A 27,031-nucleotide genomic window follows, 5' to 3' on the forward strand; every position below is an offset into this window, starting at 1 on the left:
ATTTGTTGGCTCTATTCATTCTATTTCTATCTGCAAAGTTCAGAGCTGTTCACAACCATGAATACTCCCCCAGCTTTCTGTGCATATAAAGGCAGTAGGTGCACTCCTATAGACTTTGACTAGGGTTATTGTGTACAATGCAGACCCCAGACCTGCCAATGCTAAGTATGTCTTGGCTCGGTGGTCAGGGGCAGGTAGGTCAAATATGTTGACCACTAAAGACCTCTCGGATCAATGGTCAACCGGCAGTAATAAGATTGGCTTGACAAAAACGGCTCTACTGGGGCGCAGCCTCTGAGGCCTGGCAATTACAGGATCTCCAATGCACTTTCCCTCAGGTTGGTAATACTGTACTGTATTGGCAGTGTCAACTGCGTTATGGCCTACACAGGTCAAAATGTGAGTGAGTCCTGTCGCATTCAAAAATGTGCATTCAAAGTTTTACATTTTCATTGGGGCGTTGACACAAAACCGCCCAGACACATTCTTCAAATATTTGTTTGCGTCTCAACCATGGAGCATGCAAATATGGATCGATTTATTATATGTTTGAGTTCGGTTTGAGACTCTGACCTCGTGCACATATGTGCGTGTGTCGTGTATACATCAGAAAACACTTCATAGCTTGGCGCATTGGCTACCTTGACAGCCTGACATTGTGGGAGGCGCTTCTTCACTGTAACACCTGGCTCTCTTTTCCCATTAATACACGGTGTGACATGCTACACGGGCTGATCTTTGACCTCTGGGACTATGTGGAGGATGCTATGTGGCAGAACATGTCTGGCAAACTGTGCTGAGTGAGTCAGGTCTCAGGAACTGACTGGGTGGGTGTGTGTAGACAGTGAGGACTGGGTTAGGGACACCACCTCTGAAGCCAGTGCTGTTTTGTGGGTCTGTATCTGTGTCTGACTGGGTTTCAAACCCGGGTCTCCTGTAAACTTGTTATCTCCCTGAGCTAAAGCCTAGGCTTCGGTCTCATGCAAATTGCAAACAAAGTTACTCATCACACCAGCGTGGTTCCTTCGAACCACTTCTGTTCATGCACCACCGCCCTCTCACCAGCTTGTGAAAAAGGACTGATGCCTTGGTGCCGTCACACCTCGTCTGCCACCCTGCTCCAGGGCCACTCACAGAGAACAGCACTGACATTTCCAAGCTTTCACTGCGGAGTTGGGTTTTAGTCAATACGGTTTGGCGATTGCTCAGTGAAATGTAAAGGCATTGGTAATGGGTAAGACACCACACAGAGGTAGGCAAGAGAAAAGGCTTTTGAACAAGGAGTAGGCTAGATAGCCTTGCATTTTGAATAAATTGCCCCACTACAAAGCAATCTTGCTATCTTAGAGCCAGAAAAGGACATTTGTATTCTGAATGCTTCCATGAGCCTTTTGAATTTCCTTATCTCCTCTGGAACCGAGAAAACACCTGCTCTGTGTTCCACATTCACCTGCATGACAGCATGATGGAAAACATTAGAGCATGTTTTTGAGTGCACTGCTGAACTTTCCAGGCTTTTCCTGGAACAGGCTGCTAACAGATCCAGTTGGAACTCATGGGCTAAGTCCCAAATGGCACCCTTTTCTCTATATTGTGCATTACTGTGGGCCCAGGTCAAAAGTAGTGCACTATATGGGGAATAGGGTGACATTGGGAGTCGCAACCAGGAAGGCCCCTGCTTTGCATCAGTGCAGATTTAGCCAACCATTTGCAGTACAACATGCAATGTTTTGTTCCCCCCTGTCTTTCTCACTTTTTAGCGCAGTTAATGGAGGTCTCCCCCATAGACACTTTTCATATGGAGTGCGGATGAGGATATAATTGCAAACAAACTACGAGAGGTTGAGAAATGTGGCCACTTGCGGAGCTCACAAAGGAGGATGCTGTATCATGCCTCAAAAGTGTGTTCTGCAGTGCCCTGCCTGATCAAGGCCTGGATGGGATGGGATGGGGAGAACATCTGGAGCCAGCAGCCAGGCCTCAGCCCAGGCCATGTGCTGCGCCACTCAGTTTCACTCCTCTCTTTCTCTCTCCCTTTCTGTCTGTCTCTGTATTTTTCTCTCTCTTTCTCTCCTCTCTCTCGCCTCTCTCTCTCTCTCTCTCTCTCTCTCTCTCTCTCTCTCTCGCTCTCTCTCCCCCTCCCTCCTTCCCTCCGCTGGCTTGTGTACAACTGTTTGAGCCGTTCTGAACGAGGCTGCGTAACCTGGGCGACGGTAAACAGAGGGCTGCACTGTATTCCCACTCCCCCTGTTTCTAAAACATATATTTGGCTTTTGTTCTAACTAACAGTGACTCTGTTATAAGTTCAGAGAGGATAAACATTAGCTTCATTTGGGGCCTTACATTCGTACAGCGTGTGTTGTTGTTGGCGGGCGCATCTGTTTCTACTCTGGTTATAATATATATATCATAATTTAATATGCCATTTAGCAGGCGCTTTTATCCAAAGCGACTTACAGTCATGTGTGCATACGTTTTTACGTATTGGTGGTACGGGGATCGAACCCACTACCCTGGCGTTACAAGCGCCATGCTCTCCAATTGAGCTACAGAGGTAGATTGACCATTTTTCTTAATTCAGCAATGCACTCTCCAACAACCCTAGCCTGGTCCCCCAGATCTGTTGCTCTCAATTGGCGTGACAATGACCATAGGAATTGGCAAGACCACGCAAACAGATCTGGGACCTGGCTAGTCTAACCTCAGTTGTATTGATTTAATCAGGTAATAGAGAATGTGCTGATGTTTTTGTTGACAGGAATCATGATAGAGGATACACTTAAGCTAGCCCAATCCTCTACAGTCAGTAACAAAGGCATGATTGTTTCATGCTGGCTGTACACACAGTAACATGACATCATGCAGCCTTGGGAAGGACCGATGTTTTCCTGCATGCAAATATTGTAGCTGCAGTATGAGACATTTGACTACAGGCTAGTCGAACTGGTGCTAGCTAGTGCTGCTGGGTGTAGGGTGAAGTTGCACCTAGATGCTGATCTTGTGTCAGTTTTGCATTTTCCCACTAAAGGTTAAGGTTAGATTGGGGGAGGGAAGCTGATCGTCGATCTGTACCTGGGAAAGTTTACCCCATATAAGTACAAACAGTCATGTGTTCTCCGTCACAGTTCTGATATTTTATGGTTAATGTACTTTAAACCAGTTTATGGACTGCCTTCGTTTGAAGGCACAAAGTCGCCGCCAGCAAAACACTAGAGCTGTCCAATGTAAAACCTCACTCTTGCCTCTGTCCTCACATGCAAATCAGGTCATTTATGGTGATGCTAGGGGAAAATATTTTATGGCGCTGATATTACAGAACAAACTTTGGAAGCATAGGCCTAGATTAAAATGAATGGGAGTGCAAATGGCCACACCTGTCCTTGCACATTGCACTCCAGGGTGACGTTTCCTCTGGTGCAGATCTGGGATCAGCTTCCTCTCCCCTCCCACAATCCTAACCTTAACAATCAGGGCATAAAATGAACTTTTTGGTCTACCAGCCACGCAGATTTTTTACCAGACAAAATATTTTTTGGCTGCTAGAGTTCCACTAACAAACCATAGAAAAACAGAGGATGCTTTGTAATGTTTCTAAAACAATAAATGTATTACTATTAAGAAGTAATTAATGTGGTATATTGAATATATATATATTTTTTAACCAAAATACACTACATGACCAAAAAGTATGCTTTCGTCAAACATCTCATTCCAAAATCATGGGCATTAATATGGAGTTGGTCCCCCTTTTGCTGCTATAACAGCCTCCACTCTTCTGGGAAGACTTTCCACTAGACTTTCCACTAGATGTTGGAACATTGGGGACTTGCTTCCATTCAGCCACAAGAGCATTAGTGAGGTCGGGCACTGATGTTGGGTGATTAGGCCTGGCTCGCAGTCGGCATTCCAAAGGTGTTCAATGGAGTTGAGGTCAGGGCTCTGTGCAGGCCAGTCAAGTTCTTCCACACCGATCTCAACAAACCGTTTCTGTATGGACCTCGCTTTGTGCATGAGGGCATTGTCATGCTGAAACAGGAAAGGGCCTTCCCCAAACTGTTGCCACAAAGTTGGAAGCACAGAATCATCTAGAATGTCATTGTATGCTGTAGCCTTAGATTTCCCTTCACTGGAACTAAGGGGCCTAGCCCGAACCATGAAAAAAACAGCCCCAGACCATTATTCCTCCACCAAACTTTACAGTTGGCACTATGCATTCGGGCAGGTGGCGTTCTCCTGGCATCCGCCAAACCCAGATTAGTCCGTCGGACTGCCAGATGGTGGCGTGATTCTTTACTCCAGAGATCACGTTTCCACTGCTCCCGAGTCCAATGGCGGCAACTTTACACCACTCCAGCCGGCGCTTGGCATTGCGCATGGTGATCTTAGGTTTGTGTGCGGCTGCTCGGCCATGGAAACCCATTTCATGAAGCTCCTAACAAACAGTCAGCAACGGGTGTGTCAGAAATAGCTGAAACCACTAATTTGAAGGGGTGTCCACATACCTTTGTATATATAGTGTATCATAGATGAGACAGAAAAGTGTACCTGCCCCTTTAAGGGCGGGAGGTTACCTTGGTAGTGCGACTCAAGTCCTGTTTGTGCCTGTGAGATAGATTCTGACTAGTAGAAGCGTTTTCTTCTCTTCCCTGGCAGTTGAAACTCCGACATAGAAAAACAACCTAGCTTGTGAACAAAACAATGTAAATAGCCAAGAAACACAAGGACAAAGTCTCACTTCAATAGACTTTAGTTTCAAGTAAATTAGACAGACTTTTATGCCTGTGTGCAGTCGCTTCTAAACATGTACTTTCACTCAGCTCTTCATGTGCACACACCCCCCAGCCAGGCGGTGTTGTAGCGCGAAGTAGAATACGCTATATAGGATTCATAGTTCTTTGACTTTGGCGATTAATTTACCAGCTATGAAACAAAACAGCGGAAATACTTTGAAAACAGCTACTGCAGCATTTATTTCACTATACATTTGATCATACTTGACTATTTGTGTTCACAAATGCGGGTGAAGCGCCTTCGCACTGTTGAGCCCTGACCACCCGTCCAATAGACATTTCACCCGCCAATGCCAAAATCTACCCACAGGTGGCTGGTGTTAATTTTAGGCCTTGTTAACCATTAGTGGAGGAAATTCAGCATCTGGGGGCAACTTCAAGCTACACAGCACATTGCAGTTTAAAAAAGAAGCCCTTTGAATGAGGAATGGAAATTTAAGATGACATCATTGCTTGTCAATGCTATTCTAAGCCTTGTCCCCTGACTACCTGAATTCTCAGAAATGTTACCCTCACAATGGATTCTTCCCCGTTGGGGCTTTGATTCATTAGTAAATATTACACAGCTCTTCTTAATTAATTTGAAACTGGGGAATGTTAGTCATGCTTGGGAGATGATAAGATGATAAATCAAGGCTTTTTGGCTGCCATAGCACTCTGGGAACTGTTGTTTTACACTGCTGTGAGACTGAATTTATGGGCCGGTTTCCCAAAAATTATCTTAAGGCTAAGTGAATCATTAGAACCATTGAGCTCAAGGCTAAGTTCATCGTTAGAGCCATTGAGCTTAAGATGCTTTTGGGAAGCCAGAGCCTGTAGCCGAGACCGGACACGCACGCGCACGCACACACGGACAGATTTTTCTGTTCTTACACTGTTGTGAAGTCCTGTAGAGAATAAAGACTGTTCTGGATGACTTCTCCAGACTAGAGTCAAATCAACAGCAGCCACGCGCCAGGTTTGTGTGTGTGTGTGTTTTTCCTCCCTGGAAAATCACCCCTGCATATTGTCATCATCCAGCTTCTCCACTTCCACAACATCCCCTCAAAGTACACACACACACACACACACACACACACACAGCCCCTCTCCTCCTGTCACCCCACTGAGAGCCTACAGCTGTTCTGTGGCTGAGAGGGCACTCTCCATTAGCTGCCTCTTGCTTGATTGGTGAGGTCACTCGTCACTCGCACCGGCAAAGTGCACCCAAAGTTGGCCGAGGAGCTGTGGGCTTGATGGAACAGAAGTGGTGAGAGAGATGAAAATCTGTGAAAAAAATGATGCACTTATTTTTTTTATATATATCTTGCGTTATGGAGCTGGATCATGGTTGAGTCTGAAATTGCACCATATTTCCTATATAGTGCACTACTTTTGACCAGGGCTCTTGGGGCTCTGGTCATAAGTGGTGCACTATATAGGAATAAGGTGCTATTTCGAATACACCCCATGGTATCTCTCCCACTCTGTAGCGGCACCCCCTTACGTTGCGTCCAGAAAGCTCAAATGTCGGGATGTGGATGATGATGAGCGCAAGACTGTGAGGAGAGGATTGAGTTTGAAGCGGGGGTGAGGAAGAGGAGAGGGTGTAACGTAAGCCTGATGTATTTAGTCCAAAGTCCATTTGCCTTAACCCAAGCTAAACCTGGGTTTGGCTTAATGATGAACTCAGAGAAGCAAAATGAAAAGGGCGAGAAAATGCCTCCTTCCTCTTTCCACCTTGGATATAAAGCACCACAACTGCTAGTAGCTGCTGCCTTTTCTGATTTAGGTTTGCAGAATTCCAGAATCTTATTTTGTGATTGTCTTATATGATCTATTAACAGTTCCATCTTGATTTCGAGCAAGGGTATGATGGAATTAATTTCTAAAACCTTTGTATTGGCAAACCTGGCAAACTTCCTCCTCAAAGATCTCCAGTAGTACTGTGTCATTGAGTAACATTGTAATATTTCCTGGATTTAGTGGAAGGGGTCTTACGCAATGCTGCGGAATGTGTCATCTCTCCAGCATCACCGCCTTCATTCTCTCTGTACCTGCCATGTAGTGGTGTGGTTAAGCTTGCAGAGGGCTTATCGGCACGCATTATCTGAAGATTGGTTTTGCTTGACGTCAGCCTTCATTTCCTCTTCGTGCAGGTGTTGGATTTGGCTCTATCTGCTATTTCGATAGACTATTCCTTTGCAGAGTTCAGTTTCTAGGTCAACGGTCCTGCTATGAGTCAGGTGTATGTTGTGGTTGACCTCAAAATGGGGGTTTATACCAACATACTAGGAGAACGGATTTCCTCACAGATGACCTACCCCCATGTGTCTTTGTCCGTCTGTGTGCGTGTGTATTTATTTACTCAGAGACGGGTAGCTCTGCTGGTATGACACAGCCCTGTAATACCGTGTGCATGTTCCACAGAGTACTATTATGCAAGCGTTGCAGTTGCCGTGACCACAGCACAGCATGTCAATCTAGATCCTTAGCATTGTTGTTCGGTTAGTCAGACTTAAAAATGCTCATCAGGCTTAAAGATGCTCTGTGAAGAAGGCACAGCATGTGGAGAGATCTGTTAGGTTTAAATACCACCTCTCTGACATTTGATTATAGTGAGGCTATGTTTAGCCTGCCACTTGGCGACAGGCAGCTCTTTCTGCTTGATTAAAGCAGCAGCGACTTAAGAAGCGCGTTTTGGCACTGATGCACTGGCTGGTGAGATCTCAGCTCATATCAGCTGGTCTCATCTCGTCTTATCAAGAGGAGGAGGGAGACTGTGTGTGTGTGTGTGTGTGTGTGTGTGTGTGTGTGTGTGTGTGTGTGGACACAGGCTCATGGGCTCAGCATGGGGTCCACTACCCTCACTTTTGGTCCAGCGCGAGGCCTTTGTTAAACCGGCTATGATAGAAAATACTTTAATAATAATCTGTCTGCTTCCCCCCATTGTTCTCCTGCTCCTGTTGCCCCGGGAAACCATGGCTAAACCAGAGGCTCTTTGTCTCAGGCTAGCTGTCTCATGACCACATGACCGTTGTCCATATCCGCATTTATTAACAGGGAGTCAAATTGAGACCCTGGTCTCTTTTACAAATGAGCACTGTAGAATACAGAAAAACACGCATCAAATACGAAATACAATCAATAAATAGGAACATGCAAAAACGCATAGCCTGCAGTGTCACACACAATGGTTCAGGCGTTGCAATGTGCATGTTTGAGATTTCATTGCAGTTGGACTGTGCAGAATCACTGCTAGGGCTACTCATTATGTGATCAAGATGATTGATTCTGCGCATCGCCTCGTTCAAACTGTTCCCCTCAAACAAGCTGATTGACTGTCTTCTCTCTCTCATCTCATCTCTTTCAAAGGCTTCTTTTAGCAGCCAATGACTGAAACAGGAGAGAGCAGCTTCAAAGGCATCTTTAGGTGTTTGGACCCACTGGAAGTTGGCGAATAGCAGTGAATGTCCCTCTTCTTATTTGGTTCTCATTGGTGTAGTTTGAAATGTCTGCTAGACGCTGATCTCGGGTCAGTTTTGCATTTACCCCACTATGGTTAATGTTAAGTTTGATGGAGGGAAGCTCTTTCTAGATCTGTACCTAGGAGGATCTTCACCCCCGGAGTGTTCTCATTTGTCTATCACAATGGTTTGCTGTATCCACCACTATGCTGTGTATTATATAAATGATGTATTGATAGCCATTGTGAGTGTGGAAACAACGAGGATATTAGAATAGACGAGAGGGCCGTGTCGTAGCATGAACTCTTTACATCGAGGGTTATTAAGCCAAAGCGCTGTGTGCATTAAACGAATTTCAATCAGCGATTCTTCCTGGAGTAGAGACAACATACTATGTTATCAGAATGAGATCACCTCCTCAGTAACTGACTGACACACACACACACACACACACACACACACACACACACACACACACACACACACTCTCCTGACGTGGGAGGATAGAATAGCTTTGTGTGCAGAGATCACATGACATTCTGTTCATTAGAATTCTGATACATTTTCTTCTCCCTCTCACTGAAATCTCTTTGTTTCTTAGTGAATGCTACTCGGTGCAGAAGGAAGTAATCTCATTGGTCTATGTACTGGAGACCCACCGTGTTTGGGCTGAGCCGGTCCTGAAGGTTTAATAATTAATCCAGGACTGATCAATCGCTATAGAACTAAGTGATACATAGCCTAATGTTTGGCTCTGTACAAGCCGCAGGACATTTGGATGCAAGATCTTGTCACTCTGTCTGCCTCTTTGTTATTGGCAAACTCACCATGGGTCGCAAATGGTAAAAAGCCTGCCTCTTGTTTTCTATACATTCTGTGCAGATGCTTTGCTTCTTACTTCAGATTTTTTTTTCACAGAACAGGTAGTGACTGTTAAGAGATTTCTAACAGGAACCTTGGGATTTTTATCCAAAACACGCAGTCTGCAAAGGTTCCCTTATTGTTTCGAGCTTCGGCTAGTGCTAATGGCTGTAATTCACTCATGGCCAAGCCACAGACCCAATGGCAATATCCTCTTGTCAGTCCAAACTAAGTTTCCCTCGGACTGTGAGAGAGTATCAGCCTTGACTGATGACAGGGCAATCTGGTCCACCTCTCAGACAGGACAGTCATTAAAGGGATACTTCGGGATTTTGGCAATGAGGCCCTAGATGCTAGTAGATACCCATAGACTTCCAGTCTAGTTAGCATTGGCTCAGGAAACTACCTCTAACTTCCTTCATACTGGACACAGAGACATAACGATGATATCCACAAGTGTATCTGTCTCTGTCTCCCAAAGTATCCATTTAAGGCTGCCATCACACTGGCTGTCTCGTCTGGCCTCGTCTCGTCTCTTCTCTTCTCTCTCTCTCTCTCTCTCTCTCTCTCTCTCTCTCTCTCTCTCTCTCTCTCACCCTACCCCTCACTAACCTGTCCTCTCTCCAATCCTTCCTTCATGACCCGATGGGCATGATGACAGCCTTTCAGACAGCCCCCTGAGAAAATAGAGCCCTGACTGGGCCTCATCACCACCTCTGTCATGGATATGGGGATAACAGTTGTTGTTTCTGTAAAAGGAGAGAAAGAAACAGTCCAAAATGGCACCCTATTCCCTACATACATTGGTGTGCTAAGTGTTTGCACTATATAGGAAATAGGGTGGCATTTTTGGGATGACCCAATACCTTTTTGACAAAGACTGATTGAAGCGGGTCATCTTTTTATTTATTTTGTGGGGTTTTTGGGAATGCCATCACATTTTCTTTTTTTGGAATGTGACTTTTCCCAGATGAGCACCCCCATTCCATAGAAGCCTTTTAGTGCGGCGGCTGTCTAAACTCCACCCATGTTTGTTGTCAGTGTGAGGCTGGCAGAGAGTGAGCTTATCTGAACCTGCATCAGTCTGCTGCATCAGGAATGGAAATCACACCACTGGTGCCAGGGGAGCAGCACAGCATAGCACAGCATAGCATAGCACAGCATAGCATAGCACAGCACAGCACAGCACAGCATAGCACAGCCTCACTGGCATCGTGTATCTGTTGCGGATGTTGCGCTACCTGTGCTCGTGCTATTGGGAGAGGGCACGCGTCACATGCATACATATGTTGTTTGAATTCTCGGCCGTGTTCAACACCACCACCTCCCTGAGGATACATGAAGTCATTGGTTGTTTGGAGCTTTTCGATGTGTAAACCCAAAGTGTGTGTTTGTACCTGTGTATGCATGTGTATTTTTGATGTGTCATGCGCATACATGCCTGAGGCAGTGTGTATGTGCACAGGAGTGTGTTCATTCAGGCGTGTGTATTGATTTCTCTGTGTCATCTTTGTTTGTGAATTCCACACCTGCACGGTTTGCTCCCAAGGCTGGTGGCTGACCTTATTGATCCCCTCCTCTTCTCTCCTCTCTTTTTCTCTCCTCTCTCTCTCTCCTCTCTTTCCACAGATCTGCTGAACGGCGTTCAGGAGAAATGTGAGCTTCCCCCCATGGACGGCTTCCCTCACTGTGAGGACAAAGTCAAGGTGAGAGAGACACACGCACCCAATCACACACACACACACACATACACACACACACACACACACACACACACACACACACACACACACACGCCAGCCAGCCAGGCATAATCACAGCACTCCAGCCCCAGGCCGGAGTCTGCCCGGAGCAGATACCGTCATATCATAAAGGCCATCTGCTCTGCGCGCTGCTCCCAAGCCTCCACTGGCACTGTCACCAAGGAAAGGCAGGCATGGCTAGCCGATCACCATTAAAAGAGCCAAAACAGGGCTCAAACAGGGTCCATAGTGGAAACAGATGAGCCGTTTTGTCCTATTTAGCCTCTGTTGGTCTCAAATGTCTATCTCCTTTCTTTTTTTTAATGGGATTATTTCAACCACATTAGATCTCAAGTGTTTTATTGAGGTTAAATTAGAATGCAGTTTTTTTTATGTATTTTCTTGCTCGTGGCTTAAATGGCTCTGCTGACTAAACTGTCTGCTAGTAAAATAACTTCAGACAGATCATTTTATTCCTTGGCCGCTTTTATGGGGTATGGTGGAAATCCCAGCTGTCACAGTGCTATATAATACTGTACATGGTATAAAGTTCCTACTGGCAACCTTTTCCATCCTGTTATTGTCCTCTGATGGATGGAATAATTCTTATTTGAAAAACCTTTCAGGTGATCTTTAGCAGGAACAAAAGACATTTAAGACTTCTTGCTCCTTCCAATTGCAATCTACTTCGGAATTCATAAACCCCTGTAGAATACCTCGAAGTCAATTAGATGCACATGATGTTTTCAGCTGCCTTGCGTGACTCTCAGCCCAGGGGATTTACTTGGGTGTCTGTCAATCTCAGTGGAATTAGTAAGCCTACACCCACTCTGCATAGCCTAGTCATTCCAAAAACAATGGGATGGAAATCAGATAGAAAAAATCAGATGGAAATTGCAGCGTTGGAAAGTGGTAGGCTGCGTCCCAAATGGCAGCCTATTCCCTATGTAGTGCACTACTTTTGACCAGGGCCCATAGGGAATAGGCTGTCATTTGGGACTCTGCCTTAATGTGTCAGTGTGGGTGGAACACCATATTCCCCCGTAACCTTGGCCAAGTCATAGCCCCGTTTTGCTCCCTTCACATGGCTTCAGCAGATTGTTTTGCTCATCTCCATCTGTGGACATCTGAAAACACTGTATTTTGCGGTTGAATCTCCAAAACATCACCGTTTGAACAAAAACACTTTTTCACTTTCATGCTATTGACACTTTGCCCAGAGTCACATTTTTGTTTCTTTGCTTACATTGGTTATTTTTTCTTGGATTGATGAGTCCACACACACAGATTGGGGTCTGGTCGAGATAGCTCAGAGCTTCTACACATGGGATGGGAGGACTGGCCAAGGCATGTGGATTGATAGGCTATACTGGTACCTGTTGTGTTCAGTCCTGATCAAGTCTCTCCTCCTCTTCCTCAGTGGATGAAGGACATGTGGCGGTCAGACTCATGCTACACTAACTACGGCGTGGGCCGGCTCCACCTGCTCCTTCTTCATCTATCTCAGCGGGTGAGTGGTCTGTGTGTCTGTCTGTGTGTCTGTCTGTGGTCTGTGCGTGTGTCCATGTGTCCGTGCCCGTGTGTATGTATGTGTCCGTGTGTATGTATGTGTCCGTGTGTATGTATGTGTCCGTGTGTGTGTATGTGTCCGTGTGTGTGTATGTGCGCAGAGTGGCTAAAGTGTGGTTTGATCTACTCATTGACATTCAGTGTTAACATAGCCTGGGGGACGTGGAACACCCCAGCTCTTTGCGTATTCATCCACTGCATCTCCACGCTACGCCCTTGGCGTCTGAACTATTTAATTGTGAATTATCCTAAAGCATTACATTTTTAATAGGAGTTAATATGGAAACGTACTGTAGCATTCTGATTACCCTAAGAGTAGTGTACGCACATGCAAACACAACACTCGAGATTTAAAGCCCATTGATATCGTAGCATTCGCAAATAAGGTTTGTCCTCTGGTGGTCAATGAGAAGCGCATTGCTAAGTAATAATGACTGAACTGAAGTTTGTTTTAATCGAACTCAAGTCCTTGACTCTTTATGTTGATTATTCTCGGTTCACTGAAAAAATACATTTCCTGGTCAGATATGGGAGCTTATAAATGTTGTATCAGTTGATCAGTGCTTGGGGGAAGAACAGTACAATGTCATTTTACTCTACTGAAAAAAACCTGTTGAGAGAGACATGCACCAAACCCATTAAAGGAAAACTCCACCCCAAAACTATATTTTGGTATTTGTTTCATTAGTCCATTGTCAAAAATACACTACCGGTCAAAAGTTTTAGAACACCTACTCATTCAAGGGTTTTTCTTTATTTTTGCTATTTTCTTGTTGTAGAATAATAGTGAAGACATCAAAACTATGAAATAACATATGGAATCATGTATATATAATCATGTGTACATAATCATGTATACGGCAGGTAGCTTAGTGGTTAAGAGCGTTGTGCCAGTAACCGAAAGGTCGCTGGTTCTAATCCCAGAGCCGACTAGGTGAAAAATCTGTCGATGTGCCCTTGAGAAAGGATTACCTAATTGCTCCTGTAAGTCGCTCTGGAAAAGAGCGTCTGCTAAATGACTAAAATGTAAATGTAAAATGTATACATGTATTATTATTTGAGATTCTTCAAATAGCCAACCTTTGCGTTGATGACAGCTTTGCACACTCTTGGCATTCTCATTTTACATTTACATTTTAGTCATTTAGCAGACGCTCTTATCAGAGCGACTTACAGGAGCAATTAGGGTTAAGTGCCTTGCTCAAGGGCACATTAACGTCATTTAGCAGACGCTCTTAGCCAGAGCGACTCACAAATTGGTGCGTTCACCCTATAGCCAGTGGGATAACCACTTTACAATTTGGGGGGTTAGAAGGAATACTTTATCCTATCCCAGGTATTCCTTAAAGAGGTGGGGTTTCAAATGTCTCCGGAAGGTGGTGAGTGACTCCGCTGTCCTGGCGTCGTGAGGGAGCTTGTTCCACCATTGGGGTGCCAGAGCAGCGAACAGTTTTGACTGGGCTGAGCCGGGAGCTATGCTTCCGCAGAGGAAGGGAGCCAGCAGGCCAGAGGTGGATGAACGCAATGCCCTCGTTTGGGTGTAGGGACTGATCAGAGCCTGAAGGTACAGAGGTGCCGTTCCCCTCACTGCTCCATAGGCAAGCACCATGGTCTTGTAGCGGATGCGAGCTTCAACTGGAAGCCAGTGGAGTGTGCGGAGGAGGGGGTGACGTGAGAGAACTTGGGAAGGTTGAACACCAGACGGGCTGCGGCATTCTGGATGAGTTGTAGGGGTTTAATGGCACAGGCAGGGAGGCCAGCCAACAGCGAGTTGCAGTAGTCCAGACGGGAGATGACAAGTGCCTGGACCAGGACCTGCGCCGCTTCCTGTGTAAGGCAGGGTCGCACTCTCCGAATGTTGTAGAGCATGAACCTGCAGGAGCGGGTCACCGCCTTGATGTTGGCGGAGAACGACAGGGTGTTGTCCAGGGTCACGCCTAGGCTCTTCGACTCTGGGAGGAGGACACAGCGGAGTTGTCAACCGTGATGGCGGATCATGGAACGGGCAGTCCTTCCCCGGGAGGAAGAGCAGCTCCGTCTTGCCAGGGTTCAGCTTGAGGTGGTGATCCGTCATCCATACTGATATGTCTGCCAGACATGCAGAGATGCGATTCGCCACCTGGTTATCAGAAGGGGGGAAAAGGAGAAGATTAGTTGTGTATCGTCAGCGTAGCAATGATAGGAAAGGCCATGTGAGGATATGACAGAGCCAAAGTGACTTGGTGTATAGGGAGAAAAGGAGAGGGCCTAGAACCGAGCCCTGGGGGACACCAGTGGTGAGAGCACGTGGTGCGAGACAGCTTCCCGCCACGCCACTTGGTAGGAGCGACCGGTCAGGTAGGACGCAACCAGGAGTGAGCCGCGCCGGAGATGCCCAGCTCGGAGAGGGTGGAGAGGAGGATCTGATGGTTCACAGTATCAAAGGCAGCAGACAGGTCTAGAAGGACAAGAGCAGAGGGAGAGAGAGTTAGCTTTAGCAGTGCGGAGAGTCTCCGTGACACAGAGAAGAGCAGTCTCAGTTGAATGACCAGTCCTGAAACCTGATTGGTTTGGATCAAGAAAGGTCATTCTGAGAGAGATAGCAAGAGAGTTGGCTAAAGACGGCACGCTCAATAGTTTTGGAAAGAAAAGAAAGAAGGGATACTGGTCTGTAGTTGTTGACATCAGTGGGGGTCAGTGTTGTTTTTTTGAAGGAGCAACTCTCGCTCTCTTGAAGACGGAAGGGACATGGCCAGCGGTCAAGGATGAGTTGATCAGCGAGGTGAGGTAGGGGAGAAGGTCACCGGAGATGGTCTGGAGAAGGGAGGAGGATGGGGTCAAGCGGGCAGGTTGTTGGGCGGCCTGCAGTCACAAGTCGCAGGATTTTATCTGGAGAGAGAGGGGAGAAAGAAGTCAAAGCATAGGGTAGGGCAGTGTGAGCAGGACCAGCAGTGTCATTAGACTTAACAAACGAGGATCGGATGCTTCGTCAACCTTCTTTTCAAAGTGGTTGGACGAAGTCATCCACAGAGAGAGGAGGGGGGGGAGGATTCAGGAGGGAGGAAAATGTGGCAAAGAGCTTCCTAGGGTTAGAGGCAGATGCTTGGAATTTAGAGTGGTAGAAGGTGGCCTTAGCAGCAGAAACAGATGAAGAAAATGTAGAGAGGAGGGAGTGAAAAGATGCCAGGTCGGCAGGGAGTTTAGTTTTCTTCCATTTCCGCTCCGCTGCCCGGAGCTCTGTTCTGTGAGCTTCGCAATGAGTCATCAAGCCACGGAGCTGGAGGGGAGGACCGGAGCCGGCCGGGAGGATAGGGGACACAGAGAGTCAAAGGATGCAGAAAGGGGAGGAGAGAGGAGGGTTGAGGAGGCAGAATCAGGAGATTGGAGGGAGAAGGATTGAGCAGAGGGAGAGAGATGATAGGATGGAAGAGGAGAGAGTAGTGGGAGAGAGAGCGAAGGTTGCGGCGGCGCATTACCATCTGTGTAGGGGGCAGAGTGAGTAGTGTGGGAGGAGAGTGAGAGAGAAAAGGAAACAAAGTAGTGGTCGGAGACATGGAGGGGGAGTTGCAGTGAGATTAGTAGAGGAGCAGCATCTAGTGAAGATGAGGTCAAGCGTATTGCCTGCCTTGTGAGTAGGGGGGACGGTGAGAGGGTGAGGTCAAAAGAGGAGAGAAGTGGAAAGAAGGAGGCAGAGAGAAATGAGTCAAATGTGGACATAGGGAGGTTGAAATCCCCCAAAACTGTGAGGGGTGAGCCATCCTCAGGGAAGGAACTTATCAAGGCGTCAAGCTCATTGATGAACTCTCCAAGGGAACCTGGAGGGCGATAGATGACAAGGATATTAAGCTTAAATGGGCTAGTGACTGTGACAGCATGGGATTCAAATGAGGAGATAGACAGATGGGTTAGGGGAAAAATTGAGAATGTCCACTTGGGAGAGATGAGGATTCCTGTACCACCACCCCTCTGACCAGATGCTCTCGGGGTATGCGAGAACACATGGTCAGACGAGGAGAGAGCAGTAGGAGTAGCAGTGTTTTCAGTGGTGATCCATGTTTCCGTCAGCGCCAGGAAGTCGAGGGACTGGAGGTTGGCATAGGCTGGGATGAAGTCAGCTTTGTTGGCAGCAGAACGGCAGTTCCAGAGGCTGCCTCTCAACCAGCTTCACCTGGAATGCTTTTCCAACAGTCTTGAAGGAGTTCCCACATATGCTGAGCACTTGTTGGCTGCTTTTCCTTCACTCTGCTGTCCGACTCATCCCAAACCATCTCAATTGGGTTGAGGTCGGGGGATTGTGGAGGCCAGGTCATCTGATGCAGCACTCCATCACTCTCCTTCTTGGTAAAATAGCCCTTACACAGCCTGGAGGTGTGTTGGGTCATTGTCCTGTTGAAAAACAAATGATAGTCCCACTAAGCCCAAACCAGATGGGATGGCGTTGCAGAATGCTGTGGTAGCCATGCTGGTTAAGTGTGCCTTGAATTCTAAATACATCACAAACAGTGTCACCAGCTAAGCACCCCCACACCATAACACCTCGTCCTCCATGCTTTACGGTGGGAAATACACATGCGGAGATCATCCATTCACCCACACGCGTCTCACAAAGACACGCCGGTTAGAACCAAAAATCTCCAATTTGGACTCCAGACCAAAGGACACATGTCCACTGGTCTAATGTCCATTGCTCGTGTTTCTTGGCCCAAGCAAGTCTCTTCTTATTATTGGTGTCCTTTAGTAGTGGTTTCTTTGCAGCAATTCGACCATGAAGGCCTGATTCACACAATCTCCTCTGAGCAGTTGATGTTGAGATGTGTCTGTTACTTGAACTCTGTGAAGCATTTATTTAGGCTGCAATTTTTGAGGCTGGTAACTCTAATGAACTTATCATCTGCAGCAGAGGTGACTCTGGGTCTTCCATTCCTGCGGCGGTCCTCATGAGAGCCAGTTTCATTATAGCGCTTGATGGTTTTTGTGACTGCGCTTGAAGAAACGTTCAAAGTTCTTGAAATGTTCCGTATTGACTGACCTTCATGTCTTAAAGTAATGATGGACTGTCGTTTCTCTTTGCTTATTTGAGCTGTTCTTACCATAATATGGACTTGGTCTTTTAACAAATAGGGATATCTTCTATATACCCCCCCTACCTTGTCACAACACAACTGATTGGCTCAAACGCATTAAGGAGGAAAGAAATTCCACAAATTAACTTTGAAGAAGGCACACCTGTTAATTTAAATGCATTCCAGGTGACTACCTCATGAAGCTGGTTGAGAGAATGCCAAGAGTGTGCAAAGCTGTCATCAAGGCAAAGGGTGGCTATTTGAAGAATACCAAATATAAAATATATATTGGTTACTAAATGATTCCATATGTGTTATTTCATAGTGTTGATGTCTTCACTATTATTCTACAATGTAGAAAATAGTAAAAATAAAGAATAACCCTTGAATGAGTAGGTGTTCTAAAACTTTTGACCAGTAGTGTATATAACTTTCAAAATACAGCTAGTGTGATGCATTTTGCATTATATGATGCAACACGCAGCATCATATGATGCAAAATGGATAACACCGGCTGTATTTCTGTATTTTGAAAGTTTATATATCTTGATTGAACTAGATTGCTGACATGTAAAACATTTTGGGACTGTGTGTGTGGGTGGAATTTACCTTTGAGGGAGAGAGGATGGTTGCATTCCAAATGCCATCCTATTCCATTTTTAGTACACTACTTTTGACTATAGGGATCCCTTAGGTATGCAGCCAGTGAGAGGTCTGTGAAACGAGACAGCTCTCTATCACCGACCGTTTTACTGCACTGAAGTCAGTGTGACCTGCTGTCACCATGGCGATATGCATGTATTTCCATATAATATCGGCCTTGTTCTTCCTCTCTGCCTCTCTCTCTCTTGCTTTCTGTCTGGCATTACACACACACATTGCAACCTCCCCAGAGTGAGGAGGAATTTGGGATGTAGCCTAATTTCCCATGCCCAGATTGGACAGCCAGACGGATGGCCCCAACGTTGGGACTGTCACAGCAAAAACCCCAGCATCCATTTTAAGGGCCAATTGTAGTGTATCAGGATCCACTGGTTGCCTGACTGGCCCAGTGAGTGAATGAGGTTGATTGAGGCTTAATCAATTAAGAGTTTATCCAAATGGCGCCTTATCCCCTATGTAGTGAACTACTTTTTGTCAGAGCCCTACACCCTATTGGCCAGAGACCCCAAAAGTAGTGCACTATATAAGGAATAGGATGTCATTACAGTAGGGTGGGGCCACATTGGTTCTCTGTCTATCTCTGTATCTGCACTCAACAGTGAGGCTGGGCCCACCATTGCTAGTCGATGCATCAAACACTCACCGCCTCTCCCCCAGAACCTCTGAAGTGAGAACAAAGTAAGCCATGCCTCTGTCAGCATGACATCTGCTTTCACTGAAACAGTTACCTGCCTAATGACTGCCTGATTTGCCTTCTAGGCTGCATCCCGAATATTACCCCATAGAGCTCTGGTCAAAAGAGTGCACTATATAGGGAAGAAAGAGGGTGCCATTTGGGACACAGCCCTAGTCTCCCTTCCTCCCTCCCTCGCTCCTGTGTCCTGTCCTCTCCTCTCTCTCCTCTCCGTTGGCAGAGTTCACAGGCCCCATATGAAACACTCACATTTTCCATCTCAGTTCCTTCTGATGTTATATTCTGATGTTAATGTCATTTTAGGTGGAGAACTGGTGCCCGCGCCTGCCGTGGAGGACCAAGACGTTGAATGAGGAGGCCGACCGGAGGGGCCAGGTGAGTGTCTGAACTGAAGGGCTTTCCACACTGCCAAGCCGAGACAAACTGAGCATAGTTACTGGAACCGTGCTGGAAAGGACAACGTGAAAATAAAATATTAGAGCCAACACAGTTTGGTTTGGGTTGGCACAATGTGAAAATGACAATGTGATAAGAAAATATCTGTCCTTTTCACTCTCACCCCTTTGGGGACTGGCCAGACAGAGTACACGGCCTGAAGACAAATGCCAAGTCACGAGGGCATTGAATAGCTTTTATAATATTATGACACCATGTGCTCTTTAGAAATGACCTCGTCCGCTTGTCTTTTAGCTCAAATGGTATCGACTAATGCATAAGCAATGTTAGAGCGGGAGAGGATGTATACCATAATGCCTGTCGCTATGCCAATGGGCCGTCTGGGCTCAGAGCTCTGGGCGTGTCTCGCCGTTATTGGCTTTGAATATTACTCCGCTCCCGGTTATGGATAATGCGATAAGTCAAAATGGAATACTCTTTGCCGCCCTTCGGATATGTCAACATGAGTGATCCTTTTGTCTTTGAGATCCCCATTGATGGTGGTTGTGATTTTTTGCCCATAACGCTATGGTCAAAAGTAGTGCACTATATATAGAATAGGATGCCATTTGGGACACAGCCCCAGACTTTTCTCTCCCAGTGATTTCCTGTCCTGATGAGGGATGGTAATACACTACCAGAGCGTTGTTAGTGAGTTGTTTCCCTAGCTTTAGCAGCTGTTAATGGCAGGCAGGGCTACATCTCAACCGAGGTGGCTGTGGAAAAGCTTTCTTAAATATTGACCCGAGAGAAGCTGAGAAATATGTAGATTGGTATCATTGCATTCCAGCATTCAATAAGGAGCCATATGTCTTTGTAATGCAAAGAGCGCCTGGCAGAACTTGGCACTTTGTAGCTTAAATGTTTAAGTTGATGAGAATCCTCTTTATAGCCTGTATGTTGTGACCGATCCCTCCTCCATGTGAATCGATGGATTTCAATACCAATGTGCGTGTTGGAGATTGACAGTATTACAGAATCACTGATCTACAAATTACCTTGCATCCTACATAACTACTCATTATGTAATGAATATCAGCGATTCTCTGCCTCCTTGCTCAAACTGATCACGATAAACACAATTGGGCGTGCTGGTTTGTCATCATCCTGTGCCACAGGTGGGTGGAGATTTCACTTTTGTCTAAAATGTGCACAATCCGCCCACCTGGGGCTTCTGCCGATCCAAAACAAATGTACCTACTGACTGTCTAACTACCCCCTTTCAGAGGCTAACATTCTCCTTCTATAGGGTAAACCTTGAAAGAGGTTAATGGGTTAAACCATAACGCCTAAAGAGTAGGGGTGTCTAAATTGTGTCGTGTCTTCTCCCTAGACGGAGATCCGGACAAGCTTCGATGAGCTGTACCGGGTCATGTCTCGGCGAGAGGAGTTCCGCTGGATGATGCTCCGGATCAAGCGCATGGAAGACCCCTGGATCAATGCCATCCGCGCCCTGGCTGCCAAGCAGGACCTGGCCAAGCGCAAGAGGAAGAAGGTAGAACACGGACACACTCACAAACACATACTCATGTGCACGCACGCACGCACACACACCTCCGAAAATATATTAGCTACAAGAGAATAGAATCACCCCATGCCTTTCTGAACTGAGAAAAGTGAAACAAGGAAAGTCCATTGTGTTCTGGGTAGGTACCTGTCCCCAATTATTAATAATGGAGGTTTCAGTTCCCTAATGATCTTCAGGACTTTGTAAATAATTCACCTCCACCTCCTCTTTCTGACTCAACGGCTTCGAACAGTTTGGATATGACATATGGTGAGAGCCCTATTCCCTTTAGTTAGAGTGGAACAAAGTCTCTTGCACCTGAAACGCCAATTCTTCACTTATTTCCAGAACTGTGCACTTGCATGCTCCTCATAATGGATTTTAAAACATATGATTGGTGTAAGCATTGGCTTGAGTGAGCAAGAGTACACTTTTGGAGAAGTGTGGTGAATCGGGACGCAGCCCAACCTCTATCATGCCAAAGGCTCAGAGCAGGAACAAAGTAGCCTGATCCCAGATCTCTTTGTGCTGTCTTGCCAACTTGGAGCCAACTTGGCAAGACTGCACAAACAGATCTGGGATCAGGTTAGGAACATGGCGCCTGCCCCATTTCCATGACCCTAAAGAGTCAAGATAGGCTTATTCCCAAATGGCACCCTATACCCTGTAAAGTGCACTACTTTTTACCATAGCCCTATATTCCTTGGTCGATAGTAGTACACTATATAGGGAATAGGGTGCCATTTGAAACAGAGTCATAGTGTGCTGGGTGGCTGAATGTTGACTTTATATTATTACAGCCATAATCCTCTCTCTACCATTAATCCCTGAACAATGCACCTTAGTGATTGTGTCTCTGTCCCAAATTGTACCCTATCCCCTACATAGTGCACTACTATGGGCCCTGGTCAAAAGTAGTGCACTATATAGGGAATAGGGTGCCATTTGGGACGCATTCTTGTGGCTGGCTAACACAGCAGCTGAAAGTGTGTTGAGACGTCCATAGAAAGCACAGAACATTGTAATGTTGGATTCTCTCCTGTGGCTCAGTGTGTGAATAGAAGGAGACTCTCTTGTGCGCTCTGATGTTAATAATGATACGTCTTCTGTGGAGTGCATCTTTGACATACATTCTGCTACGTTGAACTCAGGGAATTGAAACAAGCCTGCCATTTGAATAGGGAAAATGCCATATTAAATTTTTCCAACCCATTGAATTGCGTTTGGATTACTGTTTAATTTCTTCAGAAACTAAAGACGCACACCCAAATGGTTGGCGGAATGCCGAACATACTTGAAAAAATAAGAAAGAAAGTTGCACACTATATTACACCCAGTGATTTATTGGTTTCCAGTAATAGTGTATTAATTTTTTATATAATGTTGATAATATATCATTTGCATACATTTTTGTATTGATAGCCCCATTGGGAATCAAACTCCCAACCCTGGCATTGCTAGCACCATGCTCTAACCAACTGAGCTACAATGAGAAACAATAGATTTAAACTGAACTGACATGATCTTTGCCCCCCTCTCTCCGTCAGATCCTGGTGCACCTGGGCCTGTTGACCAAGGAGTCGGGCTTCAAGATCGCAGAGAACGCCTTCAGTGGGGGGCCCCTGGGGGAGCTGGTGCAATGGAGTGACCTCATCACCACCCTCTACTTGCTGGGCCACGACGTACGCATCTCCGCCTCCCTGGCCGAGCTCAAAGAGTGAGTCCATAGAGTGTGTGTGTGCACCCCTCAGAAACATCTGGGTGGTGTTCAGTGCGGAGTACCGTAGCAAAACGGTTAAAACGTTTTCCAACGTAAAATGATAAAGAGCGTTTCTTATTGAACAAGTCAGAGTAAGAGTTCTGATCTAGAATCAGTTTCACATTTGAGATCATAATGAATAAGATTATATGGACAGGTTGGGACTTGATCCTAGATCATCAGCACTCTTTATGGATACAGGTCCAGTTCTCCCCTGTCCATGTAGTCTTATTCATTGTGATCTAAAAGGCAAAACTGATCCTAGATCAGCAGCACTCCTACTCTGAGATGCGTGATACATACAGCCCCAGGTATTACCTCCCCAAGGTCACCTATGGAATGAGAAGCAGAATAACTTCACAATACAGCTAAAGCTAGTGGAATGTGAGGTGGTTGCAACCCACCTGCTTCTGAAAAACTCCCACATACTCTCGTCCTGCTTCGTTAGGTAAAACCTGTCTCATATTACTTCCTATTTGCGTAAGAGGGGTTTACTGTGTGTAAACAATCCATAGCATTCTTCTCTTTGTTTGTTGTGTGTTTACATCACGTTGTTGCTCTCTTTTTTAATACACTGCTCAAAAAAATTAAGGGAACACTTAAACAACACAATGTAACTCCAAGTCAATCACACTTCTGTGAAATCAAACTGTCCACTTAGGAAGCAACACTGATTGACAATACATTTCACATGCTGTTGTGCAAATGGAATAGACAACAGGTGGAAATTATAGGCAATTAGCAAGACACCCCCAATAAAGGAGTGGTTCTGCAGGTGGTGACCACAGACCACTTCTCAGTTCCTATGCTTCCTGGCTGATGTTTTGGTCACTTTTGAATGCTGGCAGTGCTTTCACTCTAGTGGTAGCATGAGACGGAGTCTACAACCCCACAAGTGGCTCAAGTAGTGCAGCTCATCCAGGATGGCACATCAATGCGAGCTGTGGCAAGAAGGTTTGCTGTGTCTGTCAGCGTAGTGTCCAGAGCATGGAGGCGCTACCAGGAGACAGGCCAGTACATCAGGAAGAGCGTGGAGGAGGCCGTGGGAGGGCAACAACCCAGCAGCAGGACCGCTACCTCCGCCTTTGTGCAAGGAGGAGCAGAGGAGCACTGCCAGAGCCCTGCAAAATGACCTCCAGCAGGCCACAAATGTGCATGTGTCTCCTCAAACGGTCAGAAACAGACTCCATGAGGGTGGTATGAGGGCCCGACGTCCACAGGTGGGGGTTGTGCTTACAGCCCAACACCGTGCAGGGGTTGGCATTTGCCAGAGAACACCAAGATTGGCAAATTCGCCACTGGCGCCCTGTGCTCTTCACAGATGAAAGCAGGTTCACACTGAGCACATGTGACAGACATGACAGAGTCTGGAGACGCCGTGGAGAACGTTCTGCTGCCTGCAACATCCTCCAGCATGACCGGTTTGCGTGGGTCAGTCATGGTGTGGGGTGGCATTTCTTTGGGGGGCCGCACAGCCCTCCATGTGCTCGCCAGAGGTAGCCTGACTGCCATTAGGTACCGAGATGAGATCCTCAGACCCCTTGTGAGACCATATGCTGGTGCGGTTGGCCCTGGGTTCCTCCTAATGCAAGACAATGCTAGACCTCATGTGGCTGGAGTGTGTCAGCAGTTCCTGCAAGAGGAAGGCATTGATGCTATGGACTGGCCCGCCCGTTCCCCAGACCTGAATCCAATTGAGCACATCTGGGACATCATGTCTCGCTCCATCCACCAACGCCACGTTGCACCACAGACTGTCCAGGAGTTGGCGGATGCTTTAGTCCAGGTCTGGGAGGAGATCCTTCAGGAGACCATCCGCCACCTCATCAGGAGCATGCCCAGGCGTTGTAGGGAGGTTATACAGGCACGTGGAGGCCACACAACTACTGAGCCTCATTTGACTTGATTTAAGGACATTACATCAAAGTTGGATCAGCCTGTAGTGTGGTTTTCCACTTGAATTTTGAGTGTGACTCCAAATCCAGACCTCCATGGGTTGATAAATTTGATTTCCATTGATAATTTTTGTGTGATTTTGTTGTCAGCACATTCAACTATGTATAGAAAAAAGTATTGAATAAGATTATTTCATTCATTCAGATCTAGGATGTGTTATTTTAGTGTTCCCTTTATTTGTTTGAGCAGTGTATATTACAATACAATACAACGTTATTGTCCATGTTACAGTGAATTTAAAACTGTTCTCAACCCCAGAGCCCTGGTCAAATGTAGTGAACTATATATGGGAATATGGTGCCATTTCAGATACACCCTGTGTGTCCTAGCTAAGCCCACTCCCTCGCCTCATGCAGGATCATGAGGAGAGTGATGGGGAACAAGTCCAGCTGCCCCACCCAGGGGGACAAGGTGGTGGAGCTCATCTACATTGACATTGTGGGCCTGACCCAGTTCAAGAAGACATTGGGGCCCTCCTGGGTCCACTACCAGTAAGTACTCCATATCTCCAACTCTATATCTCTGTCTGTCTGTCTGTCTGTCTGTCTGTCTGTGTCTGTCTCTGATTACTTACACCTCTGTCTCCTAGAAGAATACCTATCGACTAACACAACTCATCTCATATACACATGGTTCTGAAATCTATCTGAATCGTCATACAATGTCTCAGTTAAAATAAGAGCATTTTAGTTTTTGCATCCAATGAGTTTCCTGGTATCCTCGTTTATGTCTGTGTAAGGTGATGAGGCCTCTTTGGAAGCTGCTTCCTCCTGGTTGCTCTGACTAATTGGGAAGTGGTAACAGTGTCAGGCTCTGTGTCTGTGTCCCTGTGAGTCTCCCGAGGCTGTATCCCTCCCTGTAGGACGCCGAGCCTCGCTGGGGCCCGTTGTCAGGGGGTTCGCCACCGCTCATTTACTGATTGGAGAGAGGCGGAGAGAGGTTGGCGGGATGAAAAGAGGCCTATTTCCTGCAGTTTCATACCTGGTAGGGTAGCTATTCAGGTGACAAAGATCCAAGCACAGAAGGGGGAAAGATATGATTTACACACTCATTAGCATCTGAATGAGAAGGCTGAGACCCAGGCCCAGGATGGATTTACATTTTAGTCAATCAGCAGATGCTCTTATCCAGAGCAACTTACAGTAGTGAGTGCATCCATTTTCATACTTTTTTCCCATACTTGTCCCCCGTGGGAATCGAACCCACAACCCTGGCATTGCAAGAGCCATACTCTACCAACTGAGCCACACAGGACCCCGGATCAGATTGGGGGGCCATGCAGACCAGGCTGAGGTGGGGGGGACGCAGCCTGCTCCCCCTGCCTGGATGGGTGGATGGGTTTTTCTTCTGTAAACCCCTATTTTTACAAGCTAACAAAAGTTTTCAGGTCTCATGCAAGGTTACTCATCAAGCAAGCTCACAATCATGAGAACCACCTCTGTTACAGTGGCTGTCATCAAAATGTTCTCTCTCACTGGGCAGAAATTGCATTATGTCTGATTTCCCATGTTGGTAGGCCGATTCCAGGGGAACATCAGGTCAAGGTCCGAACTAGTAATGGAGCAGTGGTCCTGGTTGTGTCTGTTAATGTGTCTGTTTTCGGCCCTCTCTCTATCTGTGTGTGTGCATGTGCGTGCGCAACGCTCGCTCCACTGATAGGACTGTCTGAACCGCCGCCTACTGGGTATTGTTCCTCTGAGGTATCCATTGGTGTGGTTGGAGGTTGTTACGAGAACCGCCTTGTGAGAACAATAAGTCAGGTTCGCTAATAGCCCCACTGATGAATTTGCTTGTTATACATATTGGTGGAGACATTTACATTTGGCCACTTCATTCATTGTTGATTTTGTGATGTGCACTTCCAGGAAGGTTATAAGATGCCACTGTTTTACTGTAACTTCAGACAAAACTTCTGTTGAATGTGCATTTAGATTTTTAAGCTGACAAATCACATCATGGAACAGTTTTGGTCTCGCCCATCGTTATCTAATCCTGTCTTGTTTAGGTTCTTCTTACAGATGTCCCCTCCTGCTCCCCCTTCCTCCTCCTTGTCTGTCCAGTGCTCTCCCTCTCCACTTAAAGTGATGCTCCAGAACTTTTGTATAATTTCAGCCAGTAGTTTTGAAAGTGGTGCTCACGAGGCAAAACGGGTTCCTGTTTTTTTGTATACTACGTCATCCAATTGTGTACTATGTGATTCATTTCGTATGATATGTTACGTCCTGCTTTTTTTTTTTTTTTTGTCAATTCGTGTAATATGTTACAAATCCAATTTGTGCAATGTGTTACAAATTTGTCGTGCTTAAGATCCTGGATTGCATCTTTGAGTCTCTTTCATTTTCCAGCCTCTTCTACATTAATGTGGATGCTACCATCATTACGGATAGTCCTGAATGAATGGTGAATAATGATGAGTGAGAAAGTTACAGATGCACAAATATCATACCCCCAAGACATGCTAACCTCTCATCATTACAATTGATTACATTACATTTTTTTGGAGTATGATATCTGTAATTTTTTCACTCATCATTATTCATGATTCATTCAGGACTATCCATAATCAT

General features: G+C 46.1%; 1 pseudogene; it reads left to right on the top strand.

Moving 5' to 3' along the window:
* The window catches only part of LOC123484309, a 96,634-nt pseudogene that overhangs the window by 16,777 nt on the left and 52,826 nt on the right, over positions 1 to 27,031 (top strand).

The sequence above is a fragment of the Coregonus clupeaformis genome, unplaced genomic scaffold (assembly GCF_020615455.1).
Source record: "Coregonus clupeaformis isolate EN_2021a unplaced genomic scaffold, ASM2061545v1 scaf0271, whole genome shotgun sequence".
Classification (NCBI taxonomy): Eukaryota; Metazoa; Chordata; class Actinopteri; order Salmoniformes; family Salmonidae; genus Coregonus; species Coregonus clupeaformis.